General features: G+C 35.6%; 2 long non-coding RNA genes across 2 annotated transcripts; one reads left to right on the forward strand and one right to left on the reverse strand.

Moving 5' to 3' along the window:
• Nucleotides 1–527: 527 nt before the first annotated feature.
• LOC119873864 lies at nucleotides 528–17,480 on the reverse strand. Its single transcript, XR_005366565.1, has 4 exons — nucleotides 17,367–17,480; nucleotides 7,471–7,641; nucleotides 3,232–3,410; nucleotides 528–1,036 (listed from the first exon to the last, which is right to left on the reverse strand). It is a non-coding gene; the product is annotated as an uncharacterized LOC119873864 (long non-coding RNA).
• A 3,737-nt stretch (nucleotides 17,481–21,217) lies between these two features.
• On the forward strand, nucleotides 21,218–23,719 carry LOC119873865. Its single transcript, XR_005366566.1, has 2 exons — nucleotides 21,218–21,313; nucleotides 23,471–23,719. It is a non-coding gene; the product is annotated as an uncharacterized LOC119873865 (long non-coding RNA).
• The last annotated feature ends 477 nt before the right edge of the window (nucleotides 23,720–24,196 follow it).

Here is a 24,196-nt window from a genome sequence, read left to right on the forward strand (position 1 = left end):
TTAAGTTTTATTTTTTCTTATTTTGTCTTCATAAAGTCACCATTTCTATCAGTAGTTGCTTTATCTTAAAGATCAGAATACTAAGAGTGAGTAAATGTTTTAAAAGGTGATGTGAGGGGATCCCTGAGTGGCTCAGTGGTTTAGCGCCTGCCTTTGGCCCAGGGCGTGATCCTGGAGTCCCAGGATCGAGTCACGCATTGGGCTCCCTGCATGGAGTCTGCTTCTCCCTCTGCCTGTGTTTCTGCCTCTCTCTCTCTCTCTGTCTCTCTGTCTCTCTCTGAATAAATAAATAAAATCTTAAAAAAAAAAGGTGATGTGAAAGCTACTGATTAAACAAAATATCTATGTAACTATTCTTCAATTTAATCACCTCACATTTGCTCATATTTTGGGAATAGGTGATCAAGATTGGATAACAACAATTCAACGTGACCATAGCAAGAATTAGGAGCATATCACTGAAAAGGGTTAAAACCTAGCCTTCACTTCTTTAGACTGCTGAAACCCCTACCTTCAAGCCCCTGAGACTTCCGTTGTTATCAGGGCAACATATCTTAGTCCAAATTGCAGGTACTTGAGAGACATGGTTGACCTGTGATGCCTCCTAGTGTTGGGGGAGTGAGCAACATGTTTTCTGACGGCCAGCTCAAACAGCAGACTCTCACAAAGTTCTGTGCTGATGATACTCTTCAGTAAGAAAATGTATATTTCACAACTTCTTCAGACACAGTTCTTGACAGTCACCAAAACAATGTAAACTCCATTTCTAGGGAAGGGTAGTATCCGAAAGGACGTGAAGAAAAGGGTCACAAATACACTGTGATCTACCCTCTTGCCCTCAAATTTGAAGATTTGAAGATGTTGGTCATCTGAGTTCTAAATTCAGCAGTCTTACCTCCCTGAATATCCAGAAATAGTTTTGATTTCACAGGGTTTAGAAGTTTCTTTTTTCACAATGGTCAAATCACAAAGGGGGATTGAAAATAGCCTAACAATCTTGTGATGTCACTGGATGCAATTTGTCATCAGAAAGGAACTATTCAGAGAAACAGAAGGAAAAGGAATAGTCAATATGGCATCTTGAGCCCAGTTCTCATTGTATCCGATTGTGTCACCCCTCTTGTATATGTCCTTTGCATTAGAAAAATTCATATATCCTTTGCATTAAAAAAATCACAATTGGATTCTTGCCATCTACTTTCTGAAAAGCGACTGTATTGAGAGGATTCACAGCCCATGAAAACCACCATTTTGAAGCATACAACCAGTAGTTTTTAGTATATTCAACAAATTATGCAGCCATTACCACAATTTAATTTTAGAATATTTTATTACCCTCAAAAGAAACTCCATACCATTAAAAGTCACTTCTCACCCCACCCCAGTATCATTCCTAACCCTAAACAACTGCCAATTTACTTTTGATTTCCATGGATTTCTTTCATTTTGGCATTTCTTAGAAATGAAATCATACAATATGTGATTTCCACTCTATACAATAAATTTTCCCATATTTTTGTTTCCAATAGACATAGATGAGTCTTTGCAGAAGAGTAGAGTCACACAATATCATTGTAGAAAAACTTTTAAAGAACCAGGGCGAGGTATTGTAAAATTACTAAATCTTTCCTTAATACTGCTTATTTTTACTTTTTTTTTTTTTTTTTTTTTTTACACTTTACTCACATTCTGCTCATCCTGGGATTTCTCCAAAATATTTTGGCCACCATTTGCTTATTCTCTCACTCCTTGGAAACTATCCATAATTTTGCAAAAGAATAAATTGAATTTAGCAACTTTCTGATTCTCTCTCTGATTGAACACTTGGAGAAGCTGAAGCAAAAACCTAACCCTCAAGAACTCATAGTCCTGGTTTAATAGGTATGGAGAAAAGAATAGACTTCATCTACCAAATCCACCTGGGATTTTATGAGCAGGAAATTACAAGAAATAAATGTTTGCAAAATTATTTGGAAGAAATGAAATGATTGCAGTAAGAGCTGTTTGCAAATTACATTTCTTAGGACTTCTATTAAACCTGAAGAATGTTGGAAAGGAACACATATTTGGCAAACTTAACCTAAGAGTAATAAAACAGTTCAAGAACAGACATTGTTCAGACATTGCCTACCACTGTGGTCTTGAGTAGGGATAATTTATATATTGCTGTGAGGCTAATGAAATAATGGAATAGAAATCCTTTCATATTATGGTATCTGAGTAGCATTAAGATATAATAGAGTTGTTCAGTATGAGTAGGTATGCCTGGCAGGATAGAGGTGAAGCTGTGATGATATGTTATTTAGAAACTGCAGAATTAGGAAATTAGCATCCAATCTTGAGAAAGACTGTATGATGGAATGGGTCAGTCTTGCATCTCATAGTTCGTTGGAATCTCAAAATGATGTCCTGCATTATCCCCTATTTCTTTATGGGTAAAACTCAAAGTCCTTAATGATCTTGTCCCCAGCAAGCCTACCTATCCAAACTCACCTGTGTCCCTCTTACATGGACCCTGTCTTCTAGAAACAAAGTGGTGCTTGCTGCCCCACAACAAATGGAGAGATCTTAGGACTTCCTGCCTTTCTTTGTGCACACGGTTTTCTCATGAGCTCCCCCTGCCCACCTCTGCTTCATAAATTACCATCAACATTTTAAGCCACAATTCAGATATCTGCTTCTCTTTGTAATGCTAAACAAGTCATTTGCTCCCTTCCCTGAGTTCTTTTACCTCTATTGGAGTATGTGTGGCCTAGAAACACACACACACACACACACACACTGCATTTTATTTGCTTATTTATCTGTATTTGTCTTGTTACTGGATTTGTGAGCCCCATGATCACAACATGAAGAGTTCGTTTCTGCATTTTCTGGTAATTCATGTAGTTCATGGTACAGACTAAGGATGTTAGAAATGTTAGCTAAGTTAAGAATAAACAAATAGACTTGAATCCTTTCTGATAATACCTAAAGTATCCTTGCATATCCTTGCATACACACCTTAAATACACCTGCAATATTTTAAAGATTATAAGCATAAAATCATTTTTCCAGTTATGAATGTCAGAATAGAGAGCTTTTAAATCTTCTATTCCTCCTTCAAAATCTATTGATGACCAGTGCTCCCTATGAGGCAATATTGTGCCACAGCCCAAACATGCTGCGAGTGGTTCTGGCCACTACCTGCGAAATGAAGCAGCACAATGCATCCATAAAAAAGAAACTTACCTCATCATATTTATAGTGTGGTGAGAAGATCTGAGCTCTAGGATGGGCCACTACAGCATCCAAACACATCCTCGTGGAAATTTAATTCAGTCTCACAACTTGGCAGTAAATATGATGCTGCAGAAGAAACCCAACAAAAACCATTTTCCAAAGCTGAACCTTCTCTGCCAAGGAGAGTCCTGAATGTCAAGAGGAATGAACAAAGGAGAGGAAGCATCTGTCACCAGGTCTCAACATGAAGTGCTGTGTCTCAAGGAGATTTACTATAAGCTCCACCAACTCACTACTGCTTCAACACCTACTCTCGGAGGCGTGTGGAAGGGGGATTGGTTTGTACCAAAAAGAAATATCAGACTTGGTAAAAGGATATTCCAATCAATATCATTCCAAGTTAGAGCTCATTCCCTTTCTTGTTCCCTTATCTACTCATTTGACAGTTTTTAGTGTACAGACTGCCATCTTTTAAAGATAACCCACAATGGAGGGAGGAGAGTAAAACATGTGGCTTTATGAATAGAAACTATAAAAGAAGTAAAATATACGTAGCATACATTATGGAAGAATTTACCTGTGAAGGGAAAACAGGATTTCAGATAAATCATTCCTCAAATTGCAAAGCAATTACAATAAATAAATAAATAAATAAATAAATAAATAAATAAATAAACCTCTCTTTACAAAGAGAGTGATAACAATATTATAAAAATAAAATAAAAACAGAAATAATAGAAAACCCACTATATAGGCTTGAGGAAATTACTTATGAAGAAAGCCAATAAAGACATAAAAAAGACTATAGGTGGAAATAGTCAAGGAGAGGAAGTATAATTGGAGTTTTGAATATGTGGAACACAAAAATATTCAAAGATGTAAGGGGAAATTTTCCTTGAAATAGAGTGTATAATCTGCCCAATGAAGTACCATACTGATCTCAAGAAAAATTCATTCCAATACTTTGTAATCTAGTTAAAGTAGAAAGAAGTTGAAGCAAGCTAATTCCTTCATCTTTTATTGCAATTAGGAAATGTATATTTTTGAAGTCTAATTATGTAGTTTTAAAAAGACTTGGAACTCTTAGGGTGCTGGGTGGCTCATTTGGTTAAGAATCCCACTCTTGATTTCAGCTCAGGTCTTGATCTCAGGGTTGTGAGTTCAAGCCCTGCATTGGGCTCCATGCTGAGTGTGAAGCCTACTTAGAAAAAAGACTTAAAACTCAGTTTGTATCTAAATTTGATCCTAACTTTATAGGGATTTATGAAATATTTTATGTGTTTAAGAAACATTGACTTGCAACTTACCAATTTGTTTAGGTTACACGAAGTATGTATTGCTTCTGTTAAATTAGGTTAATTAGAATACTTCTTAAATATAGAATACCACCCAATGCAAAATTTAAATGCCATCTACTTATCTATAACTCTATTATTGATCTATTTATCTATCTTCTTACCTGCCCTTATATCTGCATATGTGAGTTGGAGATGGTACATATAGTGTTCCTCAGATGTTAATGATGGTGATTTCTTATGACAGAACTTAGGATATGTTGAAGAAATGCAATTCTGATTGTGTGTCATGTTTGCTTTTTTCTTTTTTTTTTTTTATGAGAGGGAGAGAGCTGCATGCATTCATGAGCAGGGGACAGAGGGAAAAGGAGACAGAGACTAGTAAGCAGGCTCCACTCCCACTGCACAGACTGAGAGGCCCATGCAGAGCTCAATATCACTACCCTGAGATCATGGCCTGAGCCAAAACCAAGAGTTGGACACATAATTGACTGAGCCACCCAGGGGCCCCTGTCTTGTTTGCATTTTTTAATATTAGCATGCATTATTTCTAGAAAAATATTTTAAGAGGTCTATAGAATATACTTTTATTGGGATATTTAAAATATCCTAAGTAATTTTTACTTCATCTTAGTTTGCTTTTTTTTCTTTTTTTGGTTCTTTAATACAGTATTCTGGGGAGTATGTCATACTTAGATAAATAGCAAGTATATAAAGAGTGTTTTGTCATAAAGTAATTAAAGGAAAGGCAAAGAAAATCCAACTAGTTTTCCTTGAGGCATGATTATCAAAATCTCAATGCTGTTTTGTTAAAAGACTCTCCATGGCGAAAAAATATTATATGCATTATTTCACAAACTTAATTGTTATTGGATCATTTCCTATTTTGTTTTTTCAAAGCATGTCCTGGGATAATGTCAAAAGAGCACACTTTTTGCAGTCTCTAAGTATATTTGCTTTGGTATAAAATCCTATATCCGGGCAGCCCAGGTGGCTCAGTGGTTTAGTGCTGCCTTCAGCCCAGGATGTGATCCTGGAGACCCAGGATTGAGTCTTATGTTGGGCTCCCTGCATGGAGCCTGCTTCTCCCTCTGCCTGTGTCCAGCTCTCTCTCTCACTCTCTCTCTCTCTCTCTGTCTCATGAATAAATAAATAAAATCTTAAAAAAAAGCCTTTGTTACCTTTCAGAAAAAATAAAATATCCAATATAGGATATATTATATATATAATATATATATATTATATATAACAAATATATTTGTTAGTTTTTTTATGGTAAGGAACTATATACATTAATTTTAAAAATGAGCAGGAACTTAGCTTTACCTTAAATTATTATGTGGCCATTAAATAATGTTACGGTCATTTTTTGGTATCATGTCATAAAAATATTCTACCTTGAAAATTAGTTCAACTAAGGAAAAGGTTTTAAGGACTGGAATAAGATATGCTAGAGCTGAAATACTGGATACCTCTGTGTGTCAGAAGTATGTTATTTTATGATTCTTTATGTCGTTCGTATTTCCAAGGATTTTCATTAATGATGCATTAGTTCAAAATTAAGGTTAATATTGAAAACAAGCATAGAAACATCTTGCAGTTGCCCTATCTTTTTTCTGGATTTGGATAAATCTTTTCAGATTTAAATAAGGTGGAAAATTCACATGGTTGTCTGCCGTTGTACTCCGTTCTGGCCTATTTGTAGAGCCTAAGCTTCAGTCATACAATGTGATACAATTTTGCCCAAAATGTAATACTCTCTCACCTTTAGAGGCATCGAAGCACTGTTTCTTCTTCCTTCCCTTTAACTGGTCAAAACCAAAGAGATTAGCATTCTTCTCTTCAGAAAAGCATATTTCTGCTTCCTCCTCTCCTCACCCTTACCCAGCTCCCCTAAAATCGGACTTAGCTCCTTTCCCATTGATCCCATCATTAAATTGTAAAGACTTCTGTCTGTTTTGCTTACTGCTCTATCTGGAATATATACAATATTTCCTGAGATAGGGCATGCACAATTCAGTATTGGTCAAATATCTTTATGACTCTCAGTAATGATTATTTGAAATCTACCAATCAGACATTCCCTATGTATTTTTTAGTAGCACTCCAATGGCTCGATAAATTGTTTGAGCTGCACTTAATAACTGAGAATTGAAGATTGTTAATAATAAAACTAACATTTCCTGTCATTATTATTATTACTATTTTTATTTTTACTTTTTAAATTTTGTTAGAAGCCTTACAAGCTTCTAACTTCTTTATTCTCTTTCTCACTAACCAAGCAGAAGACACTGTGATTGTGACATTTGTGCAAGAGACCCAGAAGGATTGAGTGCCAGCTTGAATGAAGATTATTTAGCTTGATCGGTAATACTTTGTCACAAAATGTGTCATGCAGTTAGGCACCAAATATCATAGTTTTCTACAAATCATGAATCCCAGAATTTGTTAGAATTGCATCAGACTATGTTAATTATAGTTTTCAATGCCTGCAAAAAGAATGTTCATGATTGCCTAAATATTTGTTTTAATTGCACAATCCTGACGTTATTCAGTGCCATCCCTTGAAACCATATGCAGTCCTTCCATGAAGGAAGACTTGGCCCAAGCTCATTTAGATTTTGATATTTAAACCAAAACATACTAAGACCTTTTGTCAGAATAACAGTATCTCTGTACTTCATTCACCAAATTTTTATAGCAAATTAAGTTTCTTGAGATAGCTACAAATATACTATTTTACATAGATTTTATGTAGAATATTATTTTAGTGCATGAGTTCCCCTAAAACCTAGGGATGTGATAGGCTCTTTGGTTTAGTCTCAGGTCACATGCTCCATCTTGAGATTAGAATGGATGTTCACCTGTATCTATTAAGATTCAGTTCCTAAGTGAGTAAGAGTCCCCAAATCACAGTGCTGTTAAAAAGATAAATTACAAGTTTGTTTCTTACATGGAAGTCTTGAGGCAGATCAGGGCTGATATGGCAGCTCTCATTAACAAAGCCCTCGAGGACTGTGTTTCTATTAGGCATCTCTCTTGGCCATCTCTGACATAGCCAATTCATACTAATTGTACAAACTGGCAGCAAGAACTCTGGCCATCAAATCTACATTCTTGGCAGCTGGATGGAACAAAGGAAGAAAAATTCAGACAAAAGTGTGTACCAGCTTTCTGTTTAAAAGTTTTTCAGAAGCTACCACTCAATACAATCAGACTGCCTAAAACATGTTGACAAGGAGTTGGGGGGAAAGTGTCCCCCAGAAAAAAAATGGAGAATATTATAAGGAGACAAGGTAATGGATGTAAAGAGCTAATACAGATATTAGCACACAGACAAATAAGTAAAAAGAAATAAAAATGATGATAAAGGGAGAGACAAAATGAGTAGTTTTACAGACTAGGGACAAAGAAATGGCAAAGAAGGATAATGCAGCATTTATACTAAAATATCAGTATCTCTGTGTATGGGTATTAGCAGATTTTTATATCTGTTGCCAATATATTCCATAACTTGTGCATAACTTGCAGATTCCCCATTATAGAACTAAATAAAGTAAGATTTACCATAAGAATACAGATTTGCTCGTGCTGCAGATGGTAATATATTCTGTTACTAACTAGTTTTTATAATGTTTCATTTATTTTTGAGTAGATGCATTTCTTGCTGCTATGAAAATACCAATTTCTTTATTAAGTTGGGGTGTTTAATTTCTTATAGAGGAAGTTTATTAAAAAGAAAGAAGAAATTAAATTGATAGAAGACAACAACTTGTTATGACTTTGTTGTGTAATTCTTACCATCTCTGAAGAGGAGATAATTTTTATTCCTACAGTAAGACTGGGAATGTATGAAAAAGATGAAGAGATGCCCCCCCCCCCAAAACAGGGGATCTGAATACTGGTCTTAGTTTCTTACTAACTTTGTAATCTGTTCTAGGAAAGCTTACTATGAAAATATTTTTCTTCACAAAGAGAATACCTAACTTTATCTCTTATGTGGGAGTTTTATGAAGATAAAAGTCATTGCCTGTATGGATGGTTCTCAAATGGGGCCATTTTGCCTCCCAGGAGACATTTGACAATGTCTAGAGATATTTGCAGTCTTAATGGCACCTAATGGGTAAAGGTTAACAATGCTACTAACCGTTTTTACAGTGCTTGACCGAATTTCCCCTTCCCAGTCCACAACAAAGAATTAATTGCCCAACCCAAATGTCAACAGTACTGAATTGTGAAATCCTGATTTATAGGAGTTTATTTGGAAAAGAGAATACTTCCTATTACTGAAGAGATACTTCTAAATATATATTTGACTTTTTTTAAAGTAATACTGATCTATGATTAAATATGTCCACCCCTAAACCAAGAGCTCTGAAGCTAAGGTCCTTGCAATGCGTGTTATGGAAAGTCATCTTGAATTCATAAGAAAAACGTTCTTTATGTGTAAATCTGCTTATTTTTAATGCGTCAAGTCTGTAACTTTTATCTGATGCTCTAAGGGATTTGTGACTTCACAAAGCCAGCCACTGTATTTATTTAGAATGCCAAAGGATTCTAGTAAATTAATCAGTCATTATCTTCACTCCAATGAGACACGCTGCCCTTTCAGGCTAGTTCCCTGCACATTCTCTAACCTTACTATTTTTAAGGCATGATACTTACAGAAATAAAGTTTAAAGATTCCCAATATGATCCTCTTTAATTAGTAGAAGTCATATCAGCAAATACAGTTTGTTTTGAAGAGCTTGAGATTTAAGAACACAGATTTCCCATTTTAACCAATATTCCTATAATTTCCACTTGAATATATTAAATATCCTTTGTGGTACATGTTGTTTTGGTGTTTGGGATAATAGTTTATCCTCTCCAGTTAATATGTTTCCCCTGTACCTGCATCCACCCAAGTCATCATACCAGTAAACAATAAAGAAAAATCTCCCTCACCTCTTTCCTTCCCACTCCAATCATTTTTCATGGTCTTTCCATCTAGATCCTAAATACTGCACAAGCCCATTCCCTCATCCCAATCCCTAATGCTGTTTTTGTCCATTCAGTATCTCATTCTCTTTCAGCTGAAATACTGCATTAATGGTAGACTCCTAACTCTCTGATTCAGGCTCTACTCTCCATTCATCCTCCACACACCTGCACAGCCATCTTTTTATCTTTCAGATCGAACCAGATCACTTTCCAGTTAGAAACATTGACGGTCTTCCTATATTACCTATGTGATAACATCTATCCTCTCTGGTTTTGTCTTCTGCTCCTGCTCCCTGGTCCGTGGGCAAGGCTCTAAGTGCACTGATTTCTCCGTGTCCCTGGACGTGTGCTCTTCTGACTCCATCCCTGCTTTGCCTGAATGTTTATCCTTCTTGTTGAAACTTTATTTGTCCTTCCTAAGGAAGCTGGCTTGGAAACCTTTTCCACTTCCTTCAAGCAGAGTTCATTTTTTCTCTTATGTCTGCTCAAAATTCATTTGGTTCTTACTTGACTATCTTATTCACCTTTGCTTTCTAAGTGCCTTGAGCAGTTCGTGCATGTAGGTGCATTTCCAACATACTTTTCTGTAATTGGATAGACAACAACTATGTAAATGCAAGACTTTGCTCAGGACTGGACCATCTTGGACAAAAAAATTGTCTTTGGTGGTCAGGCTAAACAATAGATTCTGAATTCATGGGGGGAATGAAATGAAAAAATTCACTCTCAGCTCTAAATTTTGCAACTTGTGTTTTAGCTTTCTAAAATACTGTTATTAGAAGTTCAGAATATTGTTTTTGTATAGGGCAAGTGTTGCTGTTTTCTAACCACATTTCTTCCTATGAATAAAAGGTATATGCAGTAGCTGCATTGCAGATAGTTGCAGGGTTCACAAGTTTGAAGTTGAATGAATGAACAAAGTAATGCCATTTAAGTTTTTGATTAAGACATTAATGACCTAAATCCAGGATTGTGGATAAATATGCTACAATATCCAGGATGGCTTCCTGCCCCTCCAAAAACTATTATGTAGAACAAAATGTTAGTACTGCAAAGGATGAGAAACATTGCCCTGTAATTTAATAAAGAGATGTTCCTAGAGGCTATTGAAATGCAAGGTGTTGTTTTTATTTACACCAAAAGTCCCAAAGCTTCTAGCTTCTAATTGTATGTACCCTAAGGCCTTACTGAGAGGATGCCCCTTCCTCTAATCCGTTATATCCAGAGGCACACTGATTTCTGGGGTTAAATTAAAGTAACAATTCCATTGATAATGTGAAATTGAAGATGTAGAAATCATAGGGGTTGTCTAATGGCACATTGTTGTGGAAATAAAATAGGATGGGCCCTACGTGAACTAAAAGTGCCTTGAGAGTCACTGAGACTATTTTTGGTTTGGCTGTGATTGAAGTTACTGAATTCTGAATATAACCCGGTGGTAGGACTTTGGTAGTATAGTTTGCTTCTTTTAAAGTGATATGTCATGAATTGTATTCTAGAAGTATCATGGCAAATGTTGTTACAGAACCTGCGATGGCTCTCCGATTAATTTCAAGTTTAACGGCAGTAAAAACTGCTTGTCATTCAGTTATTTGTCTTATTTACAAGGGTAATCTTCTTTCTCTTGGCTGTGTGAAAATTTAAATATGGACACTCATATTTTCTAGTTCATAATGGTGGCAAGATTGAAGAAAAGGTGGCAGGAAATTGACCCTTCCTCAGGTTAAGTAAAAAATATCCTAGACACCTGCCCATTAAACTTAAAGTATTATCTCACTCCCATTCAGTAAAACAAAGCCATTATAAGAGACCTTCTTATGTGACATTTAACAGATTTTCCAGAAATACCAGTCTATTGTAGTTGATGTAGACTTCTTTCCTCTCCTTGAGCTTACAATATTCAGCCATGTAAGCCTAAAATAAAAGGCATTTTGGAAGAAGAAATATAAAATTTAGTAGACTGTCTTTTGTTTTGTTTCCAATTCCTTTTGAGTACAATGGTTTTGAAAAGGACATGGTGAATAGAGATGGTCTCTTGGCATAGGCGAATAGATGTTTTTCCAAGTCCAGTTGCTTTAGAGACTTAATGACAAAAAAGAATCCTTGATTCCTTTCCAGACTATAACATTACTTTATTCAGCAGATTTGTCATGGCTGACCTCCTGTCCTTGACTTCTAACCCTGCCTCTGCTTGGGCAGGGAAGACTAGTTAACCTGATTATATTAGGCTAATAAAAAAAAAGGCAACCCATAAAGTCCAGCTTGCTAATTCATGGAAGGCATCTGATCATTTATTTAAAAGCCAGAGGAAGAAAGAAATGCCATTTCATAAAGATGAGAGCAGCATTTTATTTCTTGTCTACAGAATTTAATCGTTGAAAAACATTGGTGAATATTAGAGGGGGAAGCATTGTTATCATTTGTTTCATGTAATAAATTAAAAACCTAAAATGAATGTGGTTTGACAGAAATGTTTAACCAAGGAGGAGGGAGCAATGTTAGCATTTTAATTTTGTTTTGATTGAAGGTACTCTCATTGCACCATGAACAAATAATTCCATTCTTCTAGCATGCCTCATTTCCAATGGAACTCAGTAGAAAGCGTCTGGGTTAACATTAGCTTCGGTAGGCTTTCATGCAGTTACACAAAGGAGTTTTGCCAAAAGGAGGGATAGATATCATAGCCATTCACTTCACAGTGCTCTCCTGTTTGGCTGCAACTGTTTCTCTGAGCAGCACACATCAGTGAATAAAAAGGAAATTAAAAGGAGGGGCAGGAAAAAAGGGATTTAGGAAGAAGGGGTTGTCAAAAACATGTTTGGCTTTAGACAAGACAATTCACAGCCATTAGCATGAGCAAAATTCCTGCTTAGCTTACTGGAATGAAAACGAAATGAATGCTGAGATTTTTTAGAAAATAAATAAAAACAGAAAACTGTTCTCTAAACACCACTGGTGAAGGCCAAGGGAACTAGGGTAAGTAAACAGCCACAATTTTATATAACTGAGCTCTACTCCCCACACCCACCAACAATTTCCTCACGTAATAAAGTAAATGTCCTCATTTGGTGTGCTTGTCTGTATTCATGGGGAAAAAAAGCAACCTGGTGACTGTTTCCCTAAATCGGTTCCTTTAGTGCTTAATTTACATTTCAGTACTATGAACACTATGTATTATATTGCCCTCATGTAATTAAATATTAGAAAGTATTTATAGCTCCAGTTGCAAAAATGGCCAATGCTGATATTGTTAATAACAGCGGAAGAAAGGGCAAGATGTTTATTTTGATTCTGTTTTTTATTTCTTGACAAATCCACTCTGGTGGCCTCCTTCAGTGGTAGGAGATGGGATACAAGATTTGGCAGTTCTGTCAACATACGCCAATTAGCCTTGAGATCTTTTTTAAGAATCTGATTCTCAAGTGGCTTGTTCAGTACTCCTGTGGAATTATGTACCCCTCCCCAATGTATTTATGTTTCTGTTTGTAAAAAGGAAATATACAATCACCACAAAATCATTTTTTGTGTGTTTTCATTTACTTTGTTCATGAACACTGGGAAGTAAATATTAATGTCTTTTCTCCCTCCTCTTCTTCTTCAACAAATAAGGAAACTGAGTCTCAGAAACTGTTTAGAGCCTTGTAACTACTGTGGAGTTGTGCTCCAGACCCTGAAGCCATAACATCATACCAGGCACTGTACTTAGGATTTACAGGAATTTGCTTATTGATCAGTAGGGATGTTTGGCAATAAGGGGTTCAACATTATCCATGCTAATGAAATACCACAGGATTGTACATAATGCAGATAAATGAATGGACAGATAAACAGATGAACAGATGATGAATGAATGAATGAATGAATGAAGCAAACAAGCATATATTACATGTATCTTGTGGAAGGAATATTTTATAAGTGCAAATTGGAATCTTTACTTAATAAGGTGGTGATGTTATTGACAAATTTGGTGGTTATGTGCCTAATATGAGAAGTAGAGAAAGATTTCTGAAAAATATTCCTCAAAGAAATATTTTCAACTGGGAATATAAAAGGATAGAGAAGAGCAACATTTTTCTCATCATTTACTCCTCTATGGAAGACTTTAATTATGATATTTAACCATAATATTTATTAGTAATAAAATTTTTCAAAAGATTGACAAAATATCCCAAAACAAATCTAAGCTAGGCTCCTAAGATACACTTTTTATAGTCTTTTTTGATATCACTATATCAAAATATTAATCTTTCCTTTTTTTTAAAAAAAAGATTGTATTTATTTACTCATGAAACACATAGAGGCAAAGACATAGGCAGAGGGAGAAGCAGGCTTCCTGCAGGGAGCCTGATGCCGGACTCTATCCCAAAACACTGGGGTAATTACTATCATGAGCCAAAAGCAGACACTCAACCACTGAGCCATTAAGACATCCCTGAAATATTAAAATTTATATTGAAATTGAAATAATTATATTTTAAATATATTGAAATTATAAATGTATTAATGATTTCTTGAAATATTAGCACAGAGTAACTATACTGTTATATATAACATTCTTCATAAAATATAATTTCCATCATTATTAAAAATTGTCATTAAATTTATTTTAACTGAATTAAAATTGGCAAAATAATTGACAAATACCCTTTTTTCAAAATGATATGATTCTGTATGGACATATCAATATGTAAAACAAAATAAAGGTACAGGTTAAGATAATAAGTTTTTGCTGGGTGAATGCAGATGCTCCATGGATAAGAGAAATTCTATGTTTTATTTACATCTATAGTTTATTTTCTTAGAGAATTTCACCAAATTAATTTTTCAGGTGTTTATATATCATAGATGGACTTTACAAACTTTTTTAGAATCCTTTTATTTATTTTTCTTTTTTTTTTTTAGAATCCTTTTAGAGAGTAAAGTTTGCAGGGCTGACTTACATAGTATTACATAGTAGATACATACTCTTTTTTTCTACCTATCAAAATCTTAACAAGTGGACACTTGTAATTTACCTACAAAAATGAATAGAAATATTGATCTGGCACAAAAATATCTTAAGGCATTCCTTAAACTGATTTTGATGTTACTCCTGATAGTTCATATACATTGTTCTTCTGTAATTACTTTTATATGACTGAAATATACTTTTGAATGTTCTAAATTGACCGAACACAACAGAGTGTAGGATTGGGCAAAACTGGACATGTGGTTGGGGTTATTTCAAATTTCACTGTAAAGATTTGGGGGAGGGGGATGCCTGGGTGGCTCAATGGTTGAGCATTTGCCTTTGGCTCAGGGCGTGATCCCGGAATCCCAGGATTGAGTCCCACATCGGGCTTCCTGCATGGAGCCTGCTTCTCCCTCTGCCTATGTCTTTGCCTCTCTCTCTGTACCTCTCAGGAATAAATAAATAAATAAAATCTTTAAAAAAAAAAAGATTTGGGGTAGGGAAGATGGAAGTCTGTTTGGGACAGACTTGCGGGCTCATCTTCAGGGATGTATGACCCGTACTGTTGCTTAAGATCCTGTCTTTAAGTAGCCCCCACTGCATCCACACGCCCCCCCCCCCACTTTATGGGGGTTTAATGCTCTGCAGCTAAGGATTTGATATTTTTATCTTTAGGTTTGTGTTTTATAAGTGAAGTCCCATGTAATGAAGAATGCCTTGAGGGGCTTGAAGCTTTTCCTCATGCTTCATTTCACCTTTGCCACCCACATAAATGAGCTCCTGGCCACCCACTTCCTCTTATATATCAAGAGATCACTGCCACTCTCTCTCCATGAAGGCCAACACTGGCAGCCAGGTATTGTGTTCTGAGTTGCAGGGTGGAGCCCCAGAGGTTTGTGGGGGTCTCCACTCAACCTCTGCCCAAAAGAGCATGACATTAAAGAACAAATAAAAAAAAAAAAAACAGAGTGATTAGGTAAGAAAGAATGAAGTCTTTTTCCTGCCTTTTGAACAGGTCTCTGCTTTTAATTTTTCACCAGACCCTGTACATTTTGTAGTTGGCCTTGATAATTTGAAACTCATGTTGTTGAATGTCATTGTCTGATGCGCTAGCTCAGATTAGAGGGGTAAGTCTAAGGTGCATGATATTTCAAGGTATCAGCTTCTCATTTTAGAAAAGGACCATCTGGCTTTAAACACTTGCGTATCATCTCTCTAGACTGTTGCTTTGTGACACATGTGCACTTATAAATAGACACGTGTGCACTTATAAATATTCTCAGTGCAGCAAGTGCAACATACAGGTTTGTTCTGTGCGTGTCTTGTTCATGAACGTACAAATTCCTCAGGCAGTGTCTGCCCTGATCCTGGGCTCAGGGAAGCAGAGCTGCTACCAGGGAGTCTCCCTTATATTCTAGAAAATGTCATAGATAACTCATGACAAGAAGTCAATGTAGAGCACCATGCTAGAATTAGCATTGTCCTTTTCTTCATATTAAAATAATTATTTTCAAGATGATTTTCTCAATATTCATAATTTGTGAAGCATGAAATGAAATGTTTTTCCAAAGTAGCTAAATGTCTAATAGAACTTAAAGATTACAATGAAGTGCATCCATAATGGCTTTTTCCTAATTCAATTATGTATGTATTAAATTCTATACATATCAGAACTAAAACAAGGGGATCCCTGGGTGGCTCAGCGGTTTAGCACCTGCCTTCGGCCTAGGGTGTGATCCTGGAGTCCCGGGATCAAGTCCCACATCAGGCTCCCTGCATGGAGCTTGCTTCTCCCTTTGCCTGTGTCTCTGTCTGTCTGTCTGTCTGTCTCTCTCTCTGTGTGTGTGTCTCTCATGAATAAATAAATAAAATCTTAAAAAAAAAAAAAACTAAAACGAGCTTGCTATAACTTGGAGCCAATACATGGGCATGCAAATTCACTGAATGGATGAAAGAAAATAGCACATGATGTTTTTATTTATATGTTTATAAAGACTTACTTATTTGAGCGAGACAAAGAGAGCGAGTGAACACAGAGAGGGGCAAAGGGAGGGAGAAAATCTCAAGCTGACTCCCCACAGAGCATGGAGCCAGATGCAGGGCTTGATCTCACAACCCTGAGATCATGACCCGAGCCAAAATTAAGAGTCAGATGCTTAACCATCTGAGCCATCCAGGCATCCCCACATGATGTTTTTAAAAACGCACCTGGGCCTTTTTAATCTGACTACCAAGAGTGTTTAGCCTACAATTTTTTTCAAACTGGTAACATAATACCTCCCTATCTTTTAAGAACCAGATTAAATACAATTTTTGTCATTGAAAATTCTTTGAAACTTTTTTCCCATCTTAAGGAAACTCTGCCAAACTTCTTCTACTATCACATTTTATTTAGTTTTGTTAATTCTTTCTGAGGGAGAGATACTAGGTCTCTTATTCAAAATTCTCTCTTTCACTAGACTTCCTAGGTACAGGTAGGATATTATTGGCACCATTTGCAGGCGCCTCAGGTGTTACTAACACCTTCAAGTCCCATTACAGGTTTTAGGCAATGTACATTCTTCCCCGTACCTCCTTCTTGACCACTCTTAGTCCTCTTCACTTCTCAGAATATGAATCCAACAACATTTTGATATGTGCATAAATAAAAAAGAATCTCCATATATATAACACCCACTCTTAGTAGTCATAGGCTCAATTGAACAGTCTCATGACCCCAATAGGTCACACTTAACAATGGTTTCATTAGAAGGATACAAATCATGGCAGTAGGGCAGTATCCACTGATACTCCAACATGAGAGTTCCCACAAAGGTCAAGGTCTAAAGTCTTTCTCCAACCATGCAAAATGACAGCTCAGCTGGGAGAGTTTGAAATCATCGGTAGGTGTGAGATCTACCCTGGCTAATACTTACCATGTCCAGAATAGTAATCAACATCTGTTAAAATAGTCTGTAAGCAAAGAACATGACCAGTTACGTGAATGCACCACACTCAAGAAATCCCAGGAGATATTTATAGTCATTCAGTACCCCCAGACCAGATGCAGTTTACAAATCAGGATTTATTTTTATTATAAGCAATGTTGCCTAGTAATGCGGCTGACATTCTACCAGTATCAGGTTTCTATGGAAACAGAGCTAGAAAGTTAACTCAATGTCATTTTTCTTTTCAAAGAAGGAGAAAATGTTTTGCTATCCCTTTATTCACATTAGGAAACATAAATATTTGGGAATGTGGATTACCAAACAGGCTTTCTTCAAATAAACACAAAAAAATGCAAAAAATTTCAAAATGACAGCTATATGTTCAGCTTAAAAAAATGAAAAAAGAATATCAAGATCTTAAAGTAGACAAGGAAAACTAAAAAGATAAAAATCAAATTACTATATAAAAATGATCAAATCCATGGAAAAAAAATGAAAACTTGACTTTTAAAATTATTTTATTTGGAAAAGAATGTCAAAATAGATTTCCCCCATATGTCTGAGTCTGTAGAGCCACTATAACAAAAATACTATAGATTGGGTGGCTTAAGCAACATTTATTTCTCACAGTTTTGGAGCCTAGAAAGTGCAAGATCAAGACACTGGCAGATTCAATGTCTGGTGGAAGCCCACTTCTGGCTTCTAGATTGCCTTCTTCTACTTGTATTCTTTAATAGCAGAAAGGGAGAAGGAGATCTGTGGACTCCGTTTTATAAGGGCACTAATCCCATTCATGAGGTTCTACTCTCATGATTTACTCACCTGTCCAAATCCCCCACCTCCAGCCACTATCACATCAAGGATTAGGTTTCAACCCATGAATTGTGGGGGCACATATTCAGCCTATAGTACTCAAACATTAAGAAGAAACAAAAAATAGAAAAGAAACAAGGGAGTGACTTTAGGAATCAGAAAGAAGAACATTTAAGAGACTTCTATGTTTAAGTATGGATAAAACCATTAAATTTATGTTTAAAAAATGTAAATAACCTAATTTGCTTTAAGAAGAATTTAAACAACCAATACCAAAAGAAGAAAATGAAAAATAGCCAAAACTTTTCCACTCAAATAAGATATCATACTGAAATGATTTTATGAACCATCCATCATTCTTAAATCACTGGCACTGTTCAACATTGTACTGGAGAGACTAAACAATGAAGTAAGACAAAGGTAAAGACCACACAATGTCTATTTTTTTTTAAGATTTTATTTATTTATTCATGAGAGATACAGAGAGAGAGAGAGAGAGAGAGAGAAGCAGAGACACAAGCAGAGGCAGAAGCAGGCTCCATGCTGGGAGCCCGATGTGGGACTCGATCCCGGGACTCCAGGATCACGCCCTGGGCCGAAGGCAGGCGCTAAACCACTGAGCCACCCAGTGATCCCCGACAATGTGTAAATTTTGAAAAAGAAAGATGATAGCATCAATATTTATGGACAATATGATTACCAATCTAGGTAATCCAAAACAATAGTTAAAAACCTATTAGACAAGAACAAATAAGAAAGTGACATAAACTTAAGAATATTTTAAAATTCGGGATCCCTGGGTGGCGCAGCGGTTTGGCGCTTGCCTTTGGCCCGGGGCACGATCCTGGAGACCCGGGATCGAATCCCACGTCGGGCTCCCGGTGCATGGAGCCTGCTTCTCCCTCTGCCTGTGTCTCTGCCTCTCTCTCTCTCTCTGATGACTATCATAAATAAATAAAAATTAAAAAAAAAATAAAAAAAAATAAAAAAAAGAATATTTTAAAATTCAATATATACCTGTGTATCAGTGATAAAGACATACAAAATATAATTTTTAAAAACTATTTCATCCAAATAGCAATAAAAGCTATTAGAATAATTCTAACAATGTGAAAGATATCTATGAAGAAAATAATAAAACTTTTGAGAGCTCTAAAATGAAGGTCCAGGGGTACCTGGTGGTTCAGTTGCTTAAGCATCTGACTCTTGCTTTCTGCTTAGATCATAATCTTGAGTCCCTAGTTGGGCTCCACACTCATCAGTAAGTCTGAAGATTCTTTCCCTCTGTCCCTCCCTCCTCCTTCTGTCTCTCTCTCCCTCAAATAAATAAATCATTAAAAAAATAAAATGAAGGTCTATATAAATGTGACAGTCTCTCATATTTGTGATATGATTCCTTAATATTGTTCAGATACCAGTTGTCCCGATTATTCTACAAATGCAGTGTTGTTCCACAGAATTTTAAATTTTGCTAAAATAAAAGACTTGAACCTAAAATGAGATGAAGTGAGTTTCCAGGTTCCAGAAATATACCACATACAATCATGTGGGTATGTGAATTTCTATATGGTAAGAATAGCATATTAAAGTATAGCAAAATAGAGGTAATTTAATATACCCTGTCAAAATGATTGGTGATCCACTTGGAAAAATAAAAGATTAGATTGGTAAGTAATTTTATAACAAATTAGATAGGTAGATTCAACCAGGAGTGACAAAATTTTCTGTAAATGGCCAGGTAGTAAATATTTTAGTCTATATGAGCCATACTATCTGTCACAAATAGTCATCTCCGTGGTTACAGCGTCAAATGAATGGTTTGGGGGATAGTGACTTTGGTTTGCAGGTGGTAAGGTTGACCTTGACTTAATCTTGCCAGAGTCAGAATTTTCTCATCTGGTAAATTGTAGGAAATTTGACCTCATGGCTTAATATAACAATTAAATAAAGTATGAAATATTAGCTACATGTTTAGATATAATAGAAATCTAATTGTTTATCCTTACATTTCCGTGCTTGGCATAATGCCTGACTTATAGTAGGTATGGCATACATTTTCATTTAACTAAGTTAAATGAACACATCTTGCTGCTATTAGTTTAATGGGAAATCAGACAGATTTTCTTGAAAATGATTTTCATCATTTTTACCTCTTAAAATGCAGCATACACATGACACATTGTCCTATAGTTAAAAATATTTTCAATTATGTATATTTTAAAATAATATATACTTAGATATACGTATTTGTTTTATAAAATACACATTTCATAACAATATGCAATGTAATACACATTTTTGTATTTATATTTAATAAATATAGATTATAAAGAAGAGAATTATAAAAATTACATCAAGGTCCAAATAAATATAGAATTATGAGACTCTTCTGTTTGGACAAGCTTTTTGTAATATTTTTAGCTTTTCCTTAGCTTTGCATGGTGTTTTCGACATTTTAAAATCATGCTGTCCTTATTGCATTGAAATGCTCTGTCACTTAAGGTGCTACTTCTATAAAATAATTAATTTGACATTTAATAACTCAAAGCCTAAAAATTATCTAGTATCACTCATATTTTATATATCATGTTTGGGTCTGGAAAAATTTATAGGAATAAAAAAAATGATGAAGTGCTTGAAAACATTGACCTATTCCATCCAAAAAGTGAAGAAAATTTTAATTAGTTTTAAGCAAAGCCTTTTTGAGCAGAAATAAGCAATTAACCCACTGATCTGAAGAATGGGTCATAAAGCATTTCCACAAGTGCTTCAAGTCATTGTTAGCTCTACAAGATCTTGGTGTGTGTGATTATGTTTCATTGTCTCAACACTGAGTAAATGTATTTAAATTGTACAGTTGTGACACTATATGACGTCTCTGTATTTGAAGCAAGCATCCAAGGAAAAGAATGCAGAGATTTAAAACTGTTTGTTTTCTACTTTAAAACCTATAATAATAAAAGTTCATGAAATTTTTAAATTTGCAAATTATACATGCAAAGTTATTTGGGGCTTTTCTTTTGTAGGAAACAACATTTGAGACTGAGGTTAAGCGATTGAATGTGATATCTGATGCCACACTGGGAGAGGCCGGGAAAACTGGAACAAATCTTCAAAGCTCAGTATGACTTCAATGTATTCCGCTAATACCCAATCTTAGAATTCAATCAGCGGGTATACACGTCTGCTGGCGGAAAGATTTTAGTCTCTGCTTTTAATGTATGGTCACTGAGGACTGAAAGGCAAATGTCTGCTTCTATGAGATACCTCCACAATGTGGTGGAACAGGAAAAGCTTCACAAATAACGGTTGCTCTTATCTTAAATAGATGAAAATTGAATGAAAGTTTCCCTTAATTTAATTGAGAATGGGTTATTTTGGCTCTCTTCAATATGCCACTAAGGAAGTGTCTGCAACTGAAATTGTGAGTTATTGCTTTTAGCTGATGGGTTTGTCATTCCTTCGCTGTGAATGTCTGCGGTATGTAGGCCCTCCCCTCCTTCCTCCAATACTCTACACTTTTCCTGCGGCCACTCTCTTTATGGAAATTCTTCAATAGTTCCCATTACGTTTGGGATAAAAATCTAAAACTTTTTTTACAGAGTATAAAAGGACACCTTGGTCCCTGCCAGCCTCTCCAGAAGCAACTATATTTTCTCCTTTCAGTTTTAGCTACACAATATCGAAGGCACTCCCCCACCGTTGCCCATATGTTTCCCTCTGAAATATCCTTATTTCATAACTAATAGCAACGTATTACTTTTGCAAACTCCAACCTATTCCTCATGTCTCACTTCAAATGCCATCTTTGTAGGGTTCTACTACTATGCTCATTCTTTATTTCATATGTAATGGCAAAAGTCTGCTTATACCATGAATATTTCTGTGTCTCCTTACCTTCTTGATACCTTCTTGATACTCATATCCTTGGCGAGCAGATTACATTTTTGTGTCCGTGGTTCCTAGAGCAATGCCTAGTAAACAGTGGGTAGGGAATATACATTTTTGCTTGTTTTTTTAAAGATTTATTTATTTATTTATGATAGACACACAGAGAGAGAGGCAGAGACACAGGCAGAGGGAGAAGCAGGCTCCAGGCAGGGAGCCTAAGTTATTTAGTACTAGGACTTTGTTTTGGTAGTTGAGAATAATACAATGAAAAATAATTACAATTAACCTAATAGAATGATAATGACTGAGTTTGTCACCAAAGGACTAAATGATTTATTCTCTTGTCTATGTATGTTTGTGGTTCTGTATTGGAGAAAGCATCATGCATTTGGGGTTCACCTATCCCCCAATGAAAGGATTAAGACAAGGGGTTCTCAGATATGCTTTAAGAGATTAAAAATATACATAGAGCCATTACTCTCCATTTCTGACTTTTTAAACAATTTGTTAATCCTGATTATGGTACCAGGTTTATTTTAATAATTTCTAGACCTATTAATAGTAAGTCATTGCATAAATATTCTCTATGACATGGTAACTTAAAGAAAAGACCATAGACATGCTCACATTAAGTGATGCTAAGCGTCTTTGATAGTGAGTGGGCAGCATGAGAGTTAGTTACATTTCTTTCTTTTTGTTTTCAAAACAATATATTTGGGATCCCTGGGTGGCACAGCGGTTTGGCGCCTGCCTTTGGCCCAGGGCACGATCCTGGAGACCTGGGATCAAATCCCACGTCGGGCTCCCGGTGCATGGAGCCTGCTTCTCCCTCTGACTGTGTCTCTGCCTCATTCTCTCTCTCTCTCTGTGACTATCACAAATAAATAAAAATTTAAAAAAAATCAAAACAATATATTTGTTAATTACAAATATGGATTTAAATTATTTTTTAGTGCTAGTTTGAAAGTATAGAATTCATGAAGTAAAAAAAAGACTAGTTCTTTGGCAGCTCTGTTACATCAAGGAAAAGGATATCATTTTGACAATTTGTTAATACATTTAGATTATACAGATTGCATAAAAGATTACCTTAAAGTGATTTCTTGATAAAATATTTTTTAAGGGTGGTATATATAAAAAGTTTATAGTCTGAAAATTTACTAAATATCTTGAGAACTTAGTACATTTATAAGTGGACAAATTTATCTGTTGTTTAAAAACCACCAGAGATAAGAGAAGAATTTGGGCACTTAAATTCCTTGATGATGAAATAATTTTAAGTAATGCATACTATTAACAGATGATTGCCTCATTAGTAATTTGTTTTTGTTAAACTTTGTTTACTACTTCAACCAATCTTTTGTTTTTTGCTTTTTTTCCATTGACAGGTCCTTCAGGTTGGAAGGAATGTCTTTATTTGGAGGCATGTCGGCTCATTTTTCTCACTTCAGATCATCATTATGACTTCTTGAGGCCTGATCTAATTTTGAAGTAACCAGGAACTTGTCCATCATAGAGCAGCAAATCCTTCAACTTTGGAGCACAAAAGATCACTGATATGGTCTGCATAAAATCATCTGCCTCTAGTTTGACAGCCATGAGCAGAGCCCTGGGGGCCAAAAAAAAAAAAAAAAAAAGCCACAGCCTTAAATCTCTTCACTCTGAAATTACTAAGAAGATTTTAAAAATAAATGAAAGAAAAAGACTAAACGAGCAAGCCAACAATATCAACAACAACAACAAAAACAAACAAAATCCATTTTATTTCACCTTGGAAACGATATTCCCAGATATGATCCCAAGAAAATTTATATTCAGCAATTAAGCTAGAAAATTGATTTATCACATGGGAAGGTGAATATATAGAGATAGGACTTATCTCTAGCCAGATTTATTCAGCCTTTCAAAATATGTAGACAAAAAGAAAACTGAACAGAAGGGAATGGCAGGAATGAACAGCGTTAGGACACAATGTTGCTGTTTGCAGGGAGGATGTTTGCTGTCCTGTGCACACCCTCAAAGCCATAATGGAGTAATAGCATTGTTGTTGATTGCTAGAAAAGTTTGTGCATTCACTCCTTCACCCCATATTGGTTAAGGGGAGGGGGGGAGGC

This window comes from Canis lupus, chromosome 11 (genome assembly GCF_011100685.1).
Source record: "Canis lupus familiaris isolate Mischka breed German Shepherd chromosome 11, alternate assembly UU_Cfam_GSD_1.0, whole genome shotgun sequence".
NCBI classification, from domain to species: Eukaryota; Metazoa; Chordata; class Mammalia; order Carnivora; family Canidae; genus Canis; species Canis lupus.